This window comes from Bombina bombina, chromosome 2 (genome assembly GCF_027579735.1).
Source record: "Bombina bombina isolate aBomBom1 chromosome 2, aBomBom1.pri, whole genome shotgun sequence".
NCBI classification, from domain to species: domain Eukaryota; kingdom Metazoa; phylum Chordata; class Amphibia; order Anura; family Bombinatoridae; genus Bombina; species Bombina bombina.
The window spans coordinates 282,548,584-282,555,011 of NC_069500.1; positions in this window are offsets into that span (position 1 = coordinate 282,548,584).

The window sequence follows — 6,428 nt, forward strand, 5'->3', positions numbered from 1 at the left end:
AGATGTTTCGAGGTCAGAGAGTAAGTAGTATGTCATCAGCATACATTGCGAGCTTATATTCACTTGATTGGGTTTGGATGCCTTTTATTTTGGGGTCTGCTCTAATCTTACATGCTAGGACTTCTATGGACAGCACAAACAAAATGGGCGATAGGGGGCAGCCCTGCCTTGTGCCTTTTTAATGTGAAAAGAATCTGATAAGACTGTGTTAGTTTTTACTTTGGCTGTGGGGTCTGTATATAGGGAGAAGACTTTCCTAATAAAGCTGTCTCCTATGTTCATGCCTCGCAGGGTGGCCCTGAGAAAATTCCAGTCCACCCTGTCGAAGGCCTTTTCGGCATCGGTCGAAACCAAGGCCATCTCCTGTTGGGTGTTTTGAGCCAGTGTCATTAACTGCATAACTTTCAGAGTGTTGTCCCTGGCCTCCCTCCCTGGGATGAATCCTACCTGATCTGGTGTTATTAAAGATGGAAGTACGACATTCAGTCTATCCGCCATAACTCTGGCAAATATCTTGATGTCCACATTCAGGAGGGATATCGGTCTAAAGTGTTCAGGCCTATCTGGGGATTTGCCCGGTTTGGGGAGGACAGTGATATATGCCTCCAGCATCTCTCTAGGGAAGCCTCCTGATGCCTCCATTGAGGCGAACATTTTTTCCATTTTGGGGGCTAAAATTTGGGCAAATTTTTTGTAATATTTAGTACTAAAGCCGTCTGGGCCTGGGCTTTTCCCTGAGGGTAATGATTTTATCGCGGTCAATATCTCAGTCGTGGTGATTGGTGAGTCTAAGTGTCGCGTTTGTTCCTCGTTTAGTTTGGGCAGTGTGACTTTTTCTAGGTACAGCTCTATGGCCTTTTGTTTGCTTTCTGTTCTATCTTTGTCGCTGTTGTCTGCTGATATGTTGTATAACGCTGAATAATATGTGCGGAATTCTTCTGCTATGGATATGCTATTGCTTTTAATTAAGCCTGATCTGTTTTTGAGGTGATGTATGTATGTCTTGAGCTGTTTGCGTTTTAGTGCTCTAGCTAGCAGTCTACCCACTTTGTTGCCTTGATCATAATATTTCTGCTGTAAAAGCAGAGCCCGTTTTTGCTGTTCCTGCTGGAGAAAATCATTTAGTTCCTTTCTTGTTTGTGTAAGGCGTCCTAGGGTGTCTGCACATTTTGGGTCTTTTTTGTGATCTCTTTCTAAGTGTTGCAGCGTTTTTAGTAGGGATTCATATTTGCATCTATTCTGTTTTATTATATTTGCTTTGTGTATCAGTAGTTCGCCCCTTAGGACACATTTGTGGGCCTCCCAAATATGTGTCCAGGCTATATCTGGTAAAGTGTTTAATTGGAAGTATTCAACTAAGGCTTTTTCCAGCTTTGGTTTTATTAGTGGATGTTCTAATAAGCTGTCATCTAGTTTCCACATGTACGGAGTAATTGGGCTCTCTGGCCAGGATATTTGACACTTGACAGGTGCGTGATCCAACCATGTGATTGGTAGGATAGATATTCTGTCTACTAAAGCTAAACCTATTGAGTCTGTTAGGATATAATCGATACGGGAGTATACTTTGTGTGGGTGGGAGAAGAACGTGTAGTCCCTGACAGTTGGGTGGATGGTGCGCCAAGTGTCGTGTAAGTTTAGGGATTGCAATTGGCGATTTATACCCCTTATGACTTTGTTTGCTATGCTAGAGACCCCTTACGATATATCTACCTCAGGGTTGGGCGGTACATTAAAGTCTCCTCCCATTATCACTATACCTTTAGTATTGTCTAGCAAAGTCGATGATAGTTTACGCATAAATGCTAATTGTTGTGTATTAGGGAAGTATGCGTTCACTAGTGTGATCGGTCTATTGTGTAGGAGTCCCGTTAATATCAGGTACCTCCCGTCTGTATCTTTTTCGATGTTCAGTATCTGTAAGGGTATGTCATGCCTAATCAGTATGCCTGTTCCACCTTTTCCTGACTGACTGGATGAGAAGTATGCTGATGTATATTTGTGATGGTTCCATTTTGGCTCCTTTCCTTTTTTGTAATGTGTCTCCTGCAGGAGAATGATTGCCCCCTTTTGTTTGTAAAGATCATTTAAGATCATTGACCTCTTTTGGGGAATGTTGAAGCCTTTTACATTAATAGTAATAATGTTCACTGTGTGGGTGTCTGCCTGTTTGTTCATGTTTTGCTTATTATCTGTGGAATGAGTGCGTGGGTGCAATGTACGTTACCACTATGAGCCGTTTAGGTCACCGGAGTCCGCTGTTTTCGCAGCTGTAGGCTGCGACTCTTCTAGTCGCTTCGTATGCAGGGGGAGTTAGAGGGGGTGGGGTAAGGAAAGAAAACAATATATGTCAGCAATCACAGTAGCACAATAATGTTATATCCTATGCAGTTGTGAACAGTAAGGGGAAGATGCAAGGGTAGGTGAGAGGAGGAATAGGAAAAGGAGAGATGAAAGGGCAAAAGGATTAACAAGCAATATTCTTGTACACAGTATAACTATAAATTATTTGTACAAGTGTTTAGACTAATCTAGAACTGTTCCAGAGGGAAGGGTCCTTTTGCCCCCGGGACAGCAACCTTTGAACTGTCAAACATAAATAACATTAGTGGTTTTAGGCACTGGTTGAACAATGGGTTTTTAAACATATTAACTTTACTATGCTCGCATTACTGGAGCCAATGCTCACTATTAGGGCACAGTTGCATCTAGTCCTTGCACAGAGGATGATAGGGATATTTCAATCTTCGCTATGTTAAGTCTTTGAAGGTCCCACGCAGGAGAAAAAGTTACTGTCCCAATGCCTGTTATGTGTGTTTCTGCTTGATCTCTCTTTAGTAGTTATAAATACAGAGTTATCAAGCTTTTTGGACATAAGTTGCATGGTGGCCTGTTCTTAATGAAAACAAGGAAAAATATACTCATCTGCCTTGGAGGTAGTGTACTTGATCTCACCTGCTCCTTCATCTATCGCTGCTGTGCGGGGTGGTCCGCTTCTTAGTTTTTATTTATTGTTGTCTTGCAGATCTTGTTCTCTCTGCCTCATAGGGTTTGAAATTTGGTCTTCCGCCCCCTTACTTGTAGAGGGCCTGGTTCTTATCTGGGAGAGGGGTTCTGTGGGTTGGGTGATCTGTATTTGCAGGGTTTCACAAAAAGAGCTTAAGTCATCTGGGCCCCGAAATGTGGCAGTTTTGTCTCCTCGTGTCGCTGTTATACTCACAGGGAATCCCCATCTGTAAGTTATCTTCTGCGACCTGAGGACTGTGGTTATATATTGTAGCTCCCTTCTCTTTTGCAACGTGGTAGGGCTAAGGTCTGTGAAAATTTGGATGGGAAATCCTGCATGCGTTATCTGTAGTTTCTGTCTGGCATGCTTTAGGATTTCTTCCTTGTCCAGATAATTTAAGAATTTTACTATTATATCCCTTGGGGGAGCTTTTGCAGGTGGCTTAGCTCTTAGCGCTCTGTGCGCCCTTTCCATGATGATGTCTGGTGAGTTGCTGGTTCCTAGTATGGTCCTGAAGAGGGCTTGTAAGTGTCTCTGGATTGCTGCAGGTTGCACCGACTCTGGTACGCCTCTGACCCTGAGGTTGTTCCTGCGGCCTCTATTGTCGAGATCCTCTACTTTTTCCATTAGGTTGTTGATCACCTCCTCTTGATTGTATGTTAATTGTGATAGATGCTGTATATCTTGTGTTGACAGATCATGGCTCTCTTCCAGAGTGCTCACTCTTCTGTCTATTTTTTTTCTGTCTTTTTTTCATTTTGGAGAACATCTCTCTCATGTCTGCCATGGCATTTTTAATGTCATCTTTAGTCGCTAAATTTTGCAAGTCAATTTTTGTGAGTTCTGTGGCAGGGTGGGGGTTATTGCATATTTGTGTATCCATGTCTGGAGGTGTCTGTTGATGGGTTTCCCCAGAGTCAGCTTTTCGTGGCGTGCTCTCCAGGGGTGTGAGATATTGGTTTATTTTTTTGGCTTTAGTTAATGTTTCGGTTTTTGGGTTTCTCTTTGCTGGCATACCCTCCTGTGTATGGTGAGTCGGGTTCTAAGCTTTAGAATCCTGTTATTCTGTGGCGCTTTAGCCTGTGTGCAATGAGGCTCTGCGGGGTGAAAAGTAAGTGGGGCAGCAATCTTGTATTATTCTTCTGGGATTTCTTTTATGCTGGTGCATGTATTTGTTTTTTTTTGTTTGTGGCGTCTATAAATGCATAAATAAAATTGATCTTCTTTCTGTGTTGTTTTCCTGCGTTTGTGCAACACACTTAGGTCTCTCAATTATACTTAGGTGTCTTTCAGGCTTTGGTCGCCCCTATTTTTTTGCTAGGTGTGTTGTTTTGCTTATGTTTTAGGGGAATCTGCGTGTTAGCCTTGTTTGCCCCCCTCAGGATTCTCGTGATAGACTTTTGCTATATTTTTTCCCTTTCCCCCTTTTCTTTATTCTGTTGTTGTTTTATGTGGGGTCCTTATATGTATGTGTACCCCTTTAAGAGTCTCTTTGTCCCTTTTCCTTTCTTAATGCTTATTGGGTTAGTCCTTACCGGTGTCCCTCGATTGCTGTCTCCTGCTTGTTTGTGCCTGTGGCCGTGATGGAGCGATGCCGGTGAGTTGCGCCGCGTGGCGCGGCGTGTCTGTATGTGCCTCTGTCGCCAGTTCCTAATTTAGGCTGTTACTCAGGCCTTGTTCTGCTCATGGAGCGAATGCAGTCTTTTCCTTTGCCGGGGAAATTTCTCCTCCTGTCAGCCTGGTCCCTGTGGTTTGTGCTGCTTTTGGCTCCTGTTTTTATCTGTTCAGCCCCGTTGTTGTTATCACGGCTGCCTGTCCCGTGGGTTTGAGGCCTCAGAGCAAACTAGTGTGTGGCCATTACCCAGTGTGGCCAAGCTCTGCCCCCCGTCATATGTTTTTAAACTAAGCACGATACTAAGGGCTCCATGTACTAAGCCGTCAATTCATCCGTCATTGTAGACGCGGATAAACTCGCCGTTACTCGCCGCGGGCGAAATGGTGTCCGCTGTCGCTATGTACTAATATTCCCCCAATAAATAGACAAGTCTAGCCCGCCGCGAGCAGTGGCGGATTATTGATAAATTTGACGTCTCGCTCGCCGCGACTAAGCTGATGTACTTTTAACTTTCAGTTGAATTGTCTGGCCAATTATTAACACGTGACATGCAAGGTGTCACGAACATCATAGTAGTCGCGGGAATAGAATTTTGCTCCTATAAAAGTTCAACTTATCTAAACAACTTTATTATTGTTCAAAATTTTTTGAAGAGTGATAACAGAGCGTTATTTTTGTAATATTTATTTACAATTTGGATATGGCTTCATCTGGATCTGATAATATATAAATATTAATATAAAAATAATTATAAAGATTGACAACTAACAATACAAATTTAAATAGATTACTCTTTAATTACAGTCGACAAATTGGGCGCAATTTATGTACATGGAAATGAGAGACAAATTAGACGCCAGTTATGCTGTAAGTACAATGCTGATATTACTGCCTTTTATATATGTCTAGACTGGCGTCTAGATTGACTTTCCTATTGTTTTGTACCTTGCCCGCCACCTAAAAGGTGGCGAGGCAAAAATAGCGAGGTGGGAGCGGAAATTGTAGCGAGCGGACAAATAGATTTTTTAGTACATTCGTTTTTTGGCGAGTTGGTGGTCAAATGTGTCTAATTACAGTGAAAAATGGAGCGGTAGCGAGGTTTGGCGGATAAGTACGCTCGCAATTTTAAAGATGCGAGTTTTAACATAATTGACGGCTTTGTACATATCAGTTTGCGAGTTCTGACGCGAGATTTGTTGCGGGTAGCTCGCTGACTGCTTAGTACATGGAGCCCTAAATGTGAGAATATACATTGCTTCTGTTTTCCCAATTAATTTATTCTAGGGGTGTAGTTCTCGCTATAACATAGTTTGCTTTTGAAGATAGAACCGTATAGTTATTTGGTGGCAACAGATGATGTCATTTTTACTCTTATTGGAAAATGAATCAGAAAATAGATGACATCTCTGTGAAAGGAATCATTTTGATTGGTTATTTTAACCAATAAGTCACTTCCGGTTACTTGTATGGCAAGTAAAAGATTCCTCTGTATAACCCTACACAAGTGCACTGCTAGAGAATGCAGTGTTGATAAAATATACCAATAGTTACACTTACGAAAGTTTAAAAAGTCCAGTATAACATTAATGGCTCAACATGTATGATAAATAGCAAATTAAGCTATGATATGGCTATGAGGATTTTTGTGTCAATATATTAAGAACATACAGCCAGATTACGAGTTTTGCGGTAAGAGGGGTGCGGTGCTAACTTGCACGTTATTGTCACCGCTCACTTACCTACAGCGCTGGTATTGCAGGTTTTTATAAACCCGGAGTTAAAAGTCAAGAAGTGTGCTCCATACTG